Source organism: Sardina pilchardus, chromosome 24, assembly GCF_963854185.1.
Source record: "Sardina pilchardus chromosome 24, fSarPil1.1, whole genome shotgun sequence".
Classification (NCBI taxonomy): Eukaryota; Metazoa; Chordata; class Actinopteri; order Clupeiformes; family Clupeidae; genus Sardina; species Sardina pilchardus.
Genome location: NC_085017.1, coordinates 15,930,702 through 15,945,862, shown reverse-complemented (window position 1 = coordinate 15,945,862; position 15,161 = coordinate 15,930,702). Strand labels below are relative to the sequence as shown.

Here is a 15,161-nt window from a genome sequence, read left to right as displayed (position 1 = left end):
GACAGTTAGCCTAATCCATGCGACTGTTTGCTTAGCCAGTTAGATCCTACTGATACAGGCCCCATTTGTTGTTTCAAAACTTACCTAGAAAACGGTGACTAGTCGGACCCATGTTGATGCACATGTTCTGCGGGGAGAGGCTGACGACCTACGTGTCAGTATGAAATGATGTTTGCCCTATTCAAATTCCCCTGAAGAACATCAGGACAGAACATAATAGGTGATCTATTGGAATCAAAGCTCAGACTGGAGCTCTACGTGCACCATAGGTTGTGTGGACTGTGGAGTTTTTTTGTTCTGAGGACACTCAGAACAAAGTTTTCTGTTATATACTGTATATTATTGTGGAGGGGTGGGAAGAGCTTAGGGGGGTATGTGGACGTGGGAGCTCGGGGAGATGGGGTGGGGGGGGGGTAAGGTATGGGATCAGAATGTTCTGGACTGAGCTAGGTCTGGTGGACACCGATAACAGAGTCCTCAGGTAAGGGAAAGCATTGTGTTCTGTTACAGATAAAAACTTAAAACTAGTGCTTGGAGTTAGAGCAAACAAATACATTTCATTAAACCAGAAGAGCACTCCGGAAAGCACAGACCTCCACCAAGGAAAAAATATTGTACCACTCCACTATAGAATTGAATGGCTCCTTGGCCCAGGAGACACCTTTCCACCAACTTTCATGAAAATCAGACCAGTGGTTGTTACTCAATCGGACACATAAACAAACATAGATACGTAAACAGGGTGATAGATCTGAAAACATCAGCTCCTTGGTGGAGGTAATAAAACATGATTGGAGTGTGAGGACAGGGAGAACCGAAGTCTCGAGGCAGGCGTCTCTCCTGGGAGAGAAAGTTTTGGGGACAGATAAAGAACATTCCAGACAAAGGAACACACACAAAGAACAAACAAATGGGCTCCGATTTCATCTCACAGTTTAATAATAGACGAGACAGTAAAAAAAGTAACACACTCTCACACACACAAACACACATGCACGCACAAAAACACACACACACACACACACACACACACACATACAAGAGAGACAACAAGATCCGGTATGCCATGCATCAGTGAGCTCATATTCAAGTTAACCTTGATAAAGGTTTCCCAGATAGCCATCTCTGGACCCGATCATGCTCTGACCTGGCTCTGGTCCACACACTGTTTGAGCAGAGATAACATAACAAATGCAAGATGTGCCACCAAGACAGGGCGCAAGAGACAGGGACATGCACAGGCTACGGAAATCATGACAGCAAGTGACTCAGGGACGGGATTTTGGTCCTGATCTCGACTGATCTGGGGTCAGCCGTCTTGTGGAGAGAGAGAGAGAGAGAGAGAGAGAGAGAGAGAGAGAGAGAGAGAGAGAGAGAGAGAGAGGGGAATGAATCTGACGCAGTGCTGAATACAATCTGGCAAGAGGGACCTCGTCTGGCACATGGCTTCAGCCGGAAAGGTTCCGGATCTTGTTTTGACAGTAGTCTGCTCTGCGCTATTGTGTGCTGCACAACACTGGCATGTCAGTGAATGTCAAGCAGAGGGATATTTTGCATAGACTGGTGACATCGCCAGATGTTCGATGTTATATAGCTGTCTCTCGCTCTCACACACACACATGAATACTCACACACACACACACACACACACACACACACACACATAGACATACGGACATAGAAGGGCTATCTCTCTCTTGTCCTCTCTGTGTACGTGTGTGTGTGTGCGTATGCATGGGTACATGTTTGTGTGTGTGTGTCGTGAGTGTGTCCTTGTGTATGTGAACGTGTGTGTGGGTTTGTACGTGTGTGTGTGTGTGTGTGTGTGTGTGTGCATGTGTACGTGTGTGTGTGTGTGTGTGTGTGTGTGCATGTGTACGTATGTGTGTACTGTATGTGTCCATGTGTGTGTGTGTGTGTGTGTATGTGCGTGCACTGTGTGTGCGTGTGTGTCCATACGCATGTGTGTGTGTGTATGTGTATATGTGTGTGTATGAGCACACACTGCGTGTGTGTGTGTGTGTGTGTGTGTGTGTGTGTGTGTGTATATATGTGTGTGTATGAGCACACACTGACTGTGTGTGTGTGTGTGTGTGTGTGTGTGTGTGTGTGTGTGTGCGTGTGTGTGCGATGTGATGTACGAGCCGAAGAGAGAGCAGCTGCATGTGGAGATTCGGAGATAGTGTCACGGAGCGTGAAATTCCTGCCTTCCCCCTGTCCGTGGCACATCTGTGCCCGTCCCACCGCTAACAATGAGCCGCATTCACAGCCCCGGGGGCCCCCCCCCCCTGCACCGCCATCTTGGAGCGCTCCACCCTGCCGGCCCCCGCCCGCCTCCACACCACCCGCACCTCCGTCAGCCGCCCGTGGCCACCCCATGGGCAGCTTTGCATACGGTACGGTGGGAGCAGGCAAATTATGTGTGTGAGATATTGCAGGGATTCGGGCTGCTTAAAGCAAACACAATTGCGCTTACCTTAAAATAACAGCGGCTGATTCGTTTTTGTAAAAGAGGATTCTGATAGACAGAGTGGCGCCGCTGTCCTTTGCCGCTGCATGCCCAGGCCGTCTGGTGATGCACTACGCAACTGTGTTGTGCTGTGCAGGGATACAGTGTACCGTATACCTTTTCCAAAGATCCTTCATTATACTGACAAGATAGAGCAACATAATGCATCTCTATTATATGGAAGCAAAAGTCGAACAGTTCCTGTCTGCTTAAAGAGGCGTGTCGCAAAGTCGTCATAGTGGGATATCGATCTCTGTCAGATTGGCAAGCAGTTTAGTTCGAATGTAACGTCACTCTCTAGGTCTGCTTAAAGGGGGATTTCGTCCCCCCCTCACCTTTGCAAAAACAGAACGCAGAAATGTTCGAGCATTTGCGCCTCTCGCTCCGCTTTAACCCTCTCTGCCTTTTCCCTGGTTCTCTGGGTTCCCCTTTAGCACTATTGTCCAACATTTAGTACAGTCTGATAGACATTCATAGAACATTAAGCATAAATGTTGTGAGTGTTACACAGTATGTTGAAAAGTGACGAAAACAAGCTAAATACTAGCACCAATTCTTGCATTGTGTTGCTTTAAGGCCTGGGTGCCTTGATTGGTCAACTGCAACCTGAATAGTGCAGGGTAGTGCTGAAGTCCTACTCAGCCATTGGATGACGGCTTAGCTGCTGTGAGCAGCATTTATCCGAGTTAAAAGCTGTAAACTGCCACCAGAATGCCTATGAGGTGGGTGACGCAACATGCATCACTGCGCTGTCAGATGCGACTGTCAGCCACAGTCAGTTTTGAGCAGAGTCTTTGTCCTATCTTACATAAATCATGCCTTCTTCTTCCTTGTACAGTTTCTTATTCTTATTGGTACAATATTTTCTGCAGCTATACTTTGTGACACGCTGCCATTCTGCCCTATGAATATAATAAATAGTAATAACTTGTTTTATGCCATATAGATGGCGTGCGGAAACTCAAGGTCACTCCAGTGTGTGATGCAGCCAGTGGAATAATGTGACAAAAACAAAAGCAGCCCATAACAAGTGTGATAATGAGCATCAGGGGAAACGGGCGTTTGCTGTCTCCCACATCTCCTTTGCTGTTTTTCACTGTCTTCACTCTGCGCGCGCGCACACACACACACACACACACACACACTCTCTCTCTCTCTCTCTCTCTCCTTCTTTCACACGTTTTGTCTGTTGTTTTTTCTCTCTTTCTCATCATCTCTCCCTCCTCTCTTCGTGCTGACTGTCATTTGTATGAATTGCTTGTCTCTTTGCCGACTGGTTGTTGTTGTTGTGATTTGCTGCTGTTGGTGCAGGTCTTTTGGTGTGTGTGTGCATACGGGCATCATACGTGCTACGTGCCAGGCTGCGGCATGGTGTGTTAGTGTGTGGCACGCTGCCACGTTGTTAGTCTAATTGAAAGCGAGCAATCAAAAATAATTATGACTTAATTAGCAAAAAAGCCGGGATGGTATGCATCAGCGTCGACGCTTTAATGAGGCAAAGCTTACAGTAATGACAACATTAATCTTTTATTCCGTTATTATTTTCTTTCCCCTTCTTGCTCTCTCTCACCGCAATTAAGTGTAACCTCAAGCCGTAACGAAAACAAAAATACCTGTGCGGAAAAATACATACGAGAGAAGAAACTTACGAGGTACAATCAAACTTTGACGGCTAACTCTTCGAACTTGCTAACTCTTCTACCACATGTGCCCACGGACCCGACAACGTCTCCAGTGATGGGGTGGTGACGCTGCAGCATGGCAGACTGTTATTGCATTAGCTAAAATCAGCGAACAAAGCCACATAGTCACAATCCCTCTCCACACATGAGGCCAATTTGGCCTTATTACCAATTGTTCGGCTATTAACTGTAAAAGGCTTGTTACGGCGCGGGCTAAATATACAGCCTGAGTGCTGAATGACGGCACTGCGGACGATTGAATTAGTGTGACGACAATTAATGGAGGGGATGAGAGAGAGAGAGAGAGAGAGAGAGAGAGAGAGAGAGAGAGAGACAAAGAGAGAGAGACAGATAGAAAGAGAAAGAGAGAGCTGGTGTATGAGTGGCAGAAAGTACAAGTGGAAAAGAAAGGCCATGGTGGCAGACGTTTGAAACATCGATTAAGAGAAACATCAATCAAGAACATAACACTGAAACATCGAAGGGCACGAAGTGCGAGCACAGGGTGTTCTGTGATCTGGTGAATAGGTCTGTCACAGACCATCTATTTGTGAATGTGTGTGTGTGTGTGTGTGTGTGTGTGTGTGTGTGTGTGTGTGTGTGTGTGTGTGTGTGTGTGTGTGTGTGTTATTTAGCCTCTGTTGGTTTGTGTGCGCACACATGGACTGAGCTGTACTTAATGAACAATACCCAACACCATACTATAACCTCTGCACAGAAATGGCCAGAATTCACATTCTCCTCCATATAAAAGGCATTTACTACTGAACCAGGTTCCCTGGGTCCTCCCTAAACTGTCTCCAGCCCGGGGTAATTGAGTGCGGGTGTGGTCAGCCCGAGTTTATTGGCCATGGCTAAGAACCAGGAGGCACACTCAGTTTTTGCTTGGAAAGCTGCAGTGCTGCTCTGGCAGGTTCGCAGGGGCCATTGTTGAAAAGAAAATTGCTTTTATTACGTTTATAACTCTCCGCAGATCTGTTGCAGACCCGGGTCAGATGAAGAAATTGCGGTTGTCACATTCTCTATTTCCTATAGCCTAAAAGAGAGAACTTGAGGTCGAGGATGATTTTGAAAAATCTGGAATGGGTTAGTATGCTGAAAAGCTTGTTTTTGAATGTGAAATATTGATCTGAACATATGCATGGATGACCCTTATTTGATAGGTCACTGTCATCCCTGCGTAGGATTGCATATGTCCAGTTGCATTATTGATGTATATATAATGTGCATACTGTGTTCTGCACATGATTTATATGTCCTGCCTAGATGGAAAAAGCATGTAGGGGATGTAACAGGCATCCATGTTACAATGCAGTACGTCATGGAAATATCCGTGTACCTATATCCATGCCCAGGTCGAGGGCACTTTCAATGGACATGAGATTGTCTTGACGTTTTTTATTTGTTTCACCGAGGATTTCACCGAGTGTTCAGTGTTTGTGAGATTCAAGGACTGGGCAGAATGCTAAGAAATTCTTACCTGAACCTTTTTTTCTGCACCTGTCTTCTCCTTGCTAATCTTAGACAGAGGGCTTTTGAAAGACACACAGACACACACGTACACGGATACACATACACACACAGACACACACACACACACACACACACACACACACACACACACACACACGCTCTCTCTCCCTCCTTCACACACACACACACACACACACACACACACACACACCTACACCTGGGTGGGCTCACTATCTCTTAGGATGAAAGGGGTAACTTGAAAAAGTCGGTGACATTATCAAAGCAACATCAAATAAATTGGTGCGACACCCCGCCCAGGTTTTATCAAGGAGATTCTCTCCACTCCGATTCCTCAAGATGTGGAGGTAATGAACAACAAGCTCTCACCGCAATGTGACGTCTCTTTCCCTCACTCGTTTCCCTTCCATTCTCTGCTCCCTCTTTCTCCCTCTCTTTCTCCTCATCCTGCATTCTTTCTTTTGCTTTTTAACTGTAGGTTAAAGGCAGGGCAGGAGGAGCCAACAGTCTCTAATTTGATCTGACAAAGACATTCCTCCAGAGTATCTGACTCGCAAGATGCGATTCCTGTGCACTAAGGCAACATGACTGCCATGGCCTTTTGCTCCATATCTCGCTCTAATATCCTAGAGTCAAACAGCCGTAAAAGGCCTAAATAAAATACCTTTTATGACATTCAGAGGAATGTCCTTAGAGAGTAATGTAAAATTAATTATATGATATATATTTTATATATATGTCGCTTGTGTGTGTATATATGGGTCGACTCATAACCTGCAAACTTCCCTAATTGAACTGAACTTGTTCATATCCCCCCCAAAAATACTTTTTCTTTTCCGGTCTGTTCCAGATTCCCCTCTGTCCTGTCATGTATTCCATCTCATCTGAAGACATGGAGATCCAGAGTGAAGGCTAAATTTATACCGGAGACACAGGAGGATTTTCTTGCTCCTCTCTTGATGGTCTTGCACAGTCTCACTCCTTCCACACTTCTTCAGTGTCAGTGGTGACAGTTACATCAGAGGCCTCAGATGTATGCACTCTCTCCCAGAAGATTGCTGTGGTAATACTGTCTCTTCCTATGGCTGCCTATGCGCTCTCTAGTATCCAAACTCAGACGAATCAGCCAAGGCAAGCAATGAGAGATATGACAAACATTTGAGAGTTGATTTTTTCCACACTGACAAAATATTTTGTCACGATAAAGTACACTATACAGACAGAGACAAAAGTATTAGGATGCCTGCCATCACATCCTCAGGAACTTCAATGACATACCATTCTAAATCCATACTGTAGGTATTACTGTAGTACAGAGTTGGTCCCCCCCTTTACAGCTGTAACTAACTTCCACTCTTTTGGGAAGGATTTCCACAAAGTTTCATGGCACTTATGGAAATTCCTAATTCAGAAGAGTATGCGTGAGGACCTCCACACCAATACTATTTAGAGCATGTCTTGATACTTTGCACACAGCAGTGGAAGTGGAGAGATAATGTAATAATGCTCGTTCCTCAGGGTTGGGCTCGGGTCAGTGAAACGTTAATACTTCAGTATACCAAAACATTTTGGACAATCGTACAGTATGCCTCCAACTTTTTGGGAACAGCTCGGGGAGGCCCTTTTCAGTTCCAGCAGCATGACTGTACCCCAGACAGTGCACGCAGTGAGGTCCATAAAGACATTGCTGGGCAAGTTTGGTGTGGAAGAACCTGACTGGCCCACTGAAAACAGGTCTCTCTGTACCATCAAAGCTATCCTTTGGGATGTCATTGAAATTCCTGTGGGTGTAATGGCAAGCGTCCCAAAACTTTTGTCTATATGGCGTACGAGTATGTTCCAGTTTGAATGTGTGTCAGATGTATTTTATGGAAGTTTGTGTCTCGTTGTGTATGTGTGTGTATGCGTGTGTATGCATGTGTGTGTGTGTGTGTGTGTGTGTGAGAGAGAGAGAGTGTGTGCGTGTATGTGATTGTGTATGTGTGCGTGTGTGTGCGCGCGCGCGCGCGTGTGTGTGTGTGTGTGTGTGTGTGTGTGTGAGAGAGTATGTGCGTGTATGTGATTGTGTATGTGTGTGTGTGTGTGTGTGCGTGTGTGTGTGTGTGTGTGTGTGTGTGTGTGTGTGTGTGTATAGTCCTCACATTGTTAAAAGTCTGTTTGGTCATAAGAGCCAGGGTGTATATGCTTGGGTGGAAGCCAGCGTGTGGTTATGGGATCGTTCACAGCTGGGAATGGCATCATGGCTGAAATCCTAGCCCCCCACTCCACCCAGTGAAAGAGACAGAGAGAGAGAGAGAGAGAGAGAGAGAGAGAGAGAGAGAGAGAGAGAGAGAGAGAGAGAAGAGTTAGAGAGAGAGAGAGAGAAAGAGAGACAGGAAAAGGGGGGCAGAAGCACAGAGAAACAGAGAGAGAGAGATAGAGAGGGAGAGAGCACTATCCTCACTAAGCAGAACTGCATAAATACGTACACACACATGCCTACTGTGTATATACACATCACCGTAGATATACATACACACATTCTCAAACAAACCTCAAAATACACACATTTCAAATTCAATAGCCACAGACGCATAAACACACACACACACACACACACACAGAGAGACGCACAGACACACACACAAACACACACACACACACACACACACACACACACACACACAAGCAAGACTACACATTATGTGGGTACTGTCTTATGCTGGTTTCTCATGATCAGGCCTGCAAAGCCGGCGTACGTGCACCCATGCACATGTACGCTGTCCTAACCCAACACACACACACACACACACACACACACACACACACACACGCTCTCTCACAAACAGCACATGCGAAGCCACACATCTCATGAACACACAGCGTGTTACAGATGCATGGGCAGCTGTCTGTAGCCCCACGGCAGGCATGTGTGTACTCTGAACGGTAATAAAGTGCTGGGTTTCAGCTGTGTGTGTGGGTTTGTGTGTGTGTGTGTAAGTGCAAGGGTATGTGTGTGTGTGTGTGTGTGTGTAGTGTGTGTGAGTGTGTATGTGTATGTGTGTGTGTGTGTGTGTGTGTGTGTGAACCCTTGACTCTCAGACCCCCGTGGCCAATGGGTTCTCCTCAGTGGGCGGACTGGACACTCACTGCCTGTGTTCACCCCGCACCCTTTCGGCTGGCCTTCCTCTCCAGGCCCTGATTGGCTGTCAGCACATCCCACCCCCCTGTCTGACTATCCAGCTCTGTCTGTACCCCCCTCCATGTGGCCTCATCTCTCCCTCCCTCTCTCTCCCCCTCTCTCTCTTTCTCTCTCTCTCACTCTGTGTGACCCTTTTCTCACTTTTTTCTCATTCTTTATCCTCTCTCTCTCTCTGTCTCTCTCTCTCTTCACTCTTAGCCTAAACCTTGTCTCTCATCGTCCATTCCTCTTTATCACTTGAGGAGGTTTCAGCACCACAGCCGGTGGATAAGCAGTGGACACACTGCTGTGTCCTCTGGACACACACACACACACACACACACACACACACACAAACACACACACACACACACACACACACACACACACACACACACACACACACACACAGCACCACAGCCGGTGGATAAGCAGTGAAAACCCTCCTCTGGACATAAACAGCTTGTAAATCACCCTCTGACTCAAGCGCAGAGTCTCAGCTAAAAGTTAGCAGCGCATATAGGCCATCACCCCACACCCATTACACCCCCCCCCCCACACACACACACACATATCTAACCCTCCCACACACACACACACACACACACACACACACACACACATACACACATCTAACCCCCCACACACCCATCTAACCCCCTTCCCACCTACTTGTATGGCTCCTCCCATGCTGTCTCATCCTCTTCCTCCTCCTCCTCCTCCTCCTCCTCCTCTTGCCTCCCACTGTCTGCCTTTTGCCTTCCACTCATAACTCGAGATTAATTTGTCTTCCTGAAGACGTGGCATGTCAAACAGAAGATGTGCTAAAAAAAGTTTCTCCACAGGATCAGAGCGGAGTGTGTGTGTGTGTGTGTGTACTTCATAGATATATGTGCGTGCGTGCGTGCGTGTGTGTGTGTGTGTGTGTGTGTGGCGGGGGGTGTTTGACAGGAGAAGGCTGGTTTGATGGTAAACCCCATCTTCTGCACTCCAGCCCCTGGGCTTCCTAGAGGGGGGTAAACACTCAGCCCTAACTGCCTCTTTTTGAAAAATGGAATAGAAAGAGCTTTTTCTGTGGTGAGCGACTCAGAAAATGGATGGAAAAAAAGTGAAATATTTTGACAGTAATAATACGCTCTGAGTTTTGTTTGGTTTATAACACATTGGTGTCAAAAATGAGGAGGCTGGTTTAATGTCAACGTCCTCTGAAGTCCTTTTCCCCTCGTGATCATGTGATCAGAAACGATCAGATTCGGTGATGAGACAGGAACACGGGGTAAGGCGCATTCCACTGACGCAGTAACGTCTGCGATTAGCCATAAATCTGCTTCAGGGGGCCAGTGGGTCATCTCAGTCCGAGTGTCACCTGATTGATTTGTGACCCGAGGCTTAAGTCTGGCCCACTGCCACGCCGAGGGATTCGTGTTTCGTCCTCAGGACAGGGCGATGGAGAGGTGAACCCTCCGCGGGGGCAACTTAAACCACGGGGGACATTTGGTATATCATCGCTGACAAATGGCGTCTGTCCATGTTTACCAGGAGACTTTTCCACCATGCGCGCGGGTGAATGTGTGCGGTCGGCAGTAACTTGAGAGCGGGCCCGCATAGTTGCCTAATAACACGCGTAAGTGGGAGTGCGGATGCGCCCCCACGGCCCCCCCCCCCGCCCAACCCTCGGCCCCCGGAGCAGCGCCTTCCCGCTGCCCCAGCAGGAGGTCATGACCTTGGCGCGACCTCTACTTAGCTTCTAAACATAACTCAGCGTGGCCGGGGGGATGAGGACAGGGCATGATCTTCCCTCATGCATCACCCCCCCCACCCCCCACCCCCTCCGTACCACAGCAGTCAAATGAAGAGATAAGGTTTAGGTCAGAAATGAAGTGTTAAAAGCCAACAGTATTACCACACACTAACACAGCTAAGACGTCTGCACTGTCAAGAACAGCGATGTCACTCATTTCTATCAGGAGCATCACATTGGCACGATGTTATTTTGTTTCTTTAAGTAAAAAAACATGGTGGATTTATGTTGAAAAACATTTTGTAGGCGTAAGAATATGCCATAAGTCAAGCTACAACAAACTGTTTCACTGGGCAAACAAGCAGACAGTTGAAATAGCAGATATCCATCTTGATTTCCCTCCTATTGCTTGAGATAAATATATTTTTGGGTTTGACTATTCACTTTTGTCTCAGTTGAGAAATTCCACAATAATCACAATGTGAATGGTCTGCCACCTCGGTATATTGCTTGTCTGAATATGTAGGGCATATTGGCTCTAGATTGCATTTCTCACAGCATGCGGAGGACACACTCAGACACACACTCACCACACACACTCACCCACACACACACAGAGAGAGAGAGAGAGAGAGACTGGGGAGGGGTTTCATTTCCACAAATGTAGAGACTGAGCTGTTTGCCTCTGCCGTACCTTCCACATTTCATTAGGTGTTTATGAAGACAGGAGACAGAGGGAGGAGGGGAGGGGTCGGGAAAGGAGCGAAGGGACACACACACACACACACACACACACACACACACACACACAAATTAAACTGCCTGGTTTCCTTCTCAACGGAAGAGAAAGAGAGAGAGAGAGAGAGAGAGAGAGTGCTCGGATCCCACAGACAGGAAATCAAAGCCCATCTCCTGCCCTCTCCCGTCCCTGCAACCGGATCTCCGACTCCCGAGCCTCCCGACCACCCCACTGTCCACATCCTCATTTCCAGTGACATTATACGCAGGGTGTCCTCTCCACATCTAGCCTCCAGGCCTCTCTTTCTTCCTCTTCCTCTTCCTCCTCCACCCCCCACCCCCCCTCCACCCACTTCCTCCACCTCCCAGTTCGATTCCAACTCTTCAACCAGCCCTCAAATTGAGTTTGGTGGGGTTTAGGAGAGAGTCAGAGAGTCATTGATAGTGCTCAAGTTTACCCCCCCCCCCCCCCCCCCCCCACCACCATCTCAACCCCCGGCCCCCAATCCCCACTCCCTGCTACTAAAATCACAGGCGGCTCATTGTGAAGGGTGGCCTTCGTCGGAGCGGGCAGTGTGATCCAAGCATAAGGGCACATGCCAGGACAGCCCTCCGGCGAGCTGGACCCTAGCAGGGATCCTTTCATGGCTGAGGGGTATGTGGAAGAGAGAGAGAGGGGGAGGTGAGCATTACTCCAGAGGGCTAACTCCCGGCCTTGCTGTGGCCGCCCGGAGCCTAGGCCAACAATTTAGCGGTCAGCGCTTGCATCACAGGACAGCTCTTTGCTCTCTCCTGCTCTGTCTCTTTTTTCTCTCTCTTTTTTTTTTTGCGCTCCTTGACATGTATTTTTATCCGAGCACGGTCTGCGGTGAGGGAGAAAATTTCATGGCATCATCAGAAACAACCGGGTTTCCTCGGGAAGAAATTACTGGTTAATGCTGGAAACATTCTTCGTTGCTTCTTCCCTCTGTTATCTTGCTCCCTCTCTCTCTTTCTCTCTCTCTCTCTCCCCCCCTCTCTCTCTCTCTCTCTCTCTCTCTCTCATTCTCTGTGCTGTTCTGAGAGGCTCACACAGGTAGGCTGTAAAGAGGTGGACAGGATATGACCTCAGCTGCTAAATGTTCTGTTGCCCTTGAGACTGGACTTAGACGCCCTCGCCTTATGAGGCAATGGGCGCTTTATTGATTCATGGGGTTTTTTTCACCCTTTTTCCTTCTTTTTTTTCCCTTTTTCCTTTTTTTTACCCAGAGCCACCGTGGCACATGGCTGAATGGATTTCACAGGGCGGCTCAGGTGGCACGGCACAGACACGTAATTTCATTAGTTTGGAGACGCATTTGGATGGGATTTAAAACCGCTCTCAGTGCGAGAGCGCAGATGTCAATCACGAGTCAGCCGCCGATTTTAATTAATATTTATGGGGAACCCGCACACGTTTTCCAGCTTATGAGAGACGCCTCCATGAGTATGAATATATATGAAATCCCGTGCCAGCCATCAAGAGGCTCGGCGAGCTCTATATGCTAACGTTATAGCGCCATTGACATTAATACAGGAAGACTTTAATAATTTAACATTCTCGCCTCAGATCACAGACCGAACAGCATGCACAGATCACAGAGTGAACTGTTAACAGGGTTAAAAGCCATTTTCTATGAGGATAATTATGTCATTAACATGTTAGTGAACAGCAATGCCTGCATGCTAGCATTAATATTTCAGTAAGGTACCGGCTGCCATGATGTGTCACACTCACTGTTGTTGACATGCTATTTCAAGCTAGGCAGCTGAATGCTAAACAAGAGAGAGGGAAACAAAAAAGAGAGACATTTAGTCAAAGAAGCTGACAGAAACAGGACAGACACACAGACCGAGACAATAAGCCTCCCACTAGATCTGGCATGCGAAATGATCGTGTTCAGACTGCAGTCAGTGATTAATGGGACTTTGCAGTAAACTTAAAAGTAGGCCGACAGGACAGAGCAGCGAAACCATCAAACCAGCGGCATGGCATGCGTGCTATTGTCCACTGGCAGTTCAATTAGCTGTTACCAGCGTCTCTGATTTCTCCAGTTAGCGTATTAGCATGCCGAGGCTCACACGCCATTCGAGGGGACCGATAATTCTCTTTGCCGTTGGATTTAAATTTCGGGACATTTTCACTGTGCCGTTTAGACACTCGGTCGCCTCATGCATAGTAAACAGGGCAGAGGATATTCCTTTGGGTGCTTTGATCTTGATTCATATACTACCACACAGAACTTCAGTCACTTCAGCACTCCGGCTCAGAAGCCTCATTTTCTCTTCCCCTGTGTGTCTGAGGACTGGGGCCGTTCAGGCGGATCTGGACCTAGGCTGGGCCGCATCCGTCTGAGGCTGCTGCTGCTGAGTGGAAAATGCCTTTCTTGGAAATATTACACAGTAACTGCAGGAATGAGAAAGAGAGAGGACGAGAGAGATGAAGATAGACAGAAAGAAAGAGAGACAGAGAGAGAGAGAGAGAGAGAGAAAGAGAGAGAGAGAGAGAGAGTTGGTGGTGGTGGGGACCGGAGTGCTGATTGAGTGTTTAGCTGAGCAGCCTGCTTAATCGCAATATCAGACATGAGGTTGCATAAGTCCTTTTGAAAGCTGCTTATGGAAGGTGGGAGGCCAGGGCTCATTGCTTAATGGCATTGTGTTTGTATCTCTGTGTGTGTGTGTGTGTGTGTGTGTGTGTGTGTGTGTGTGTGTGTGTGTGTGTGTGTGTGTGTGTGTGTGCGTGCGTGCGCATGTGTGCATGTGTGCATGTGTGCGCGCGTGTGTGTGTGTGTGTGTTAGGCTATATGTCTCTGTGTGTGGGAGTAATTATCATTCTCTGAACCTGGCGAGATCTCTCCTCCTCTTCCTCTTTCCACAAGCTTCATCATATTAGGATCAGCGTTCTGCCTCCAGGACAATGTTGGTCAAAGCCATGTGTCTGCCACAGCAGGGTCAAGGAGACTGAGCATCTTATGTGTGTGTGTAGGTGGGGATCATCTATGATGACCCCCCGACGACACACACACACACACACACACACACACACACACACACTCACTCTCCTTTGAAAGCCAATGGTTTAGACTATCACCCCCACCTTAAATCCCTTCCACACACCCACAAAACACACACACACACACACACACACACGCTCACCACCCACTCCTACCCACCCCCCCCCCCCCCCCCCTCAAACGTTAATCCCGCAGACCGATGACTCACTGCGGGGCGGATTATTTTTCTATCAGATGTTATACGTGCCGAGCCACTCTACTGGGATCCATTTCCAGGAGAAGCCATATATTAGTACAGCAAAAGGCACAGAGGCCTGGCACTGACATTGTTATGATGCACTTCTCCAAAGTGCAAAAAAGTGCCAGCGTCATCTAAGCGCCTCATTTCTCTGAAAAGCTCGAGCCGTATAGCGGGGACACTTTCTCCCAAAATCTCTATTATTACGGAGCATTACAAAAAGCCAACAAACACATGCATTATGTATTCCATCGAACCGCTTAACACCGGCCTATAAGCCAGGACCGTGCGCGCGCACGCACGCACGCACGCACGCACGCACGCAAGCACGCACGCTCTGTTCTGTTCTCTGAACTGCTCTCGCTCTTTAGCGTGAGTGATTTACAAAGCGCGCACAAGTAAATAGGCGCTACGCTGGCGAACTGCGTACGAGTTCATTTTTATTATTCCTCGTACCCTCTGTTCCTTAAAACCACGAGTGGTCAAAAATCAGCCTGGTAAGCCCTACAGTAGGACGTTTTCGCGGGGAGACGAGTGGAAATATCAAGTCAGTACTGCTGCTGATGCTCT

At 47.8% G+C, this 15,161-nt stretch overlaps 1 long non-coding RNA gene across 1 annotated transcript in view; it reads left to right on the top strand.

Annotated features, from left to right (window-relative positions):
- The first annotated feature begins 433 nt into the window (after positions 1–433).
- LOC134072780 (uncharacterized) overlaps positions 434–15,161 on the top strand; it is a 16,299-nt gene continuing 1,571 nt past the window's right edge. The window contains exons 1-2 of the long non-coding RNA XR_009937202.1: positions 434–481; positions 6,533–6,715. This is a non-coding gene — a long non-coding RNA (uncharacterized LOC134072780). The remainder of the gene's footprint in view (positions 482–6,532; positions 6,716–15,161) is intronic.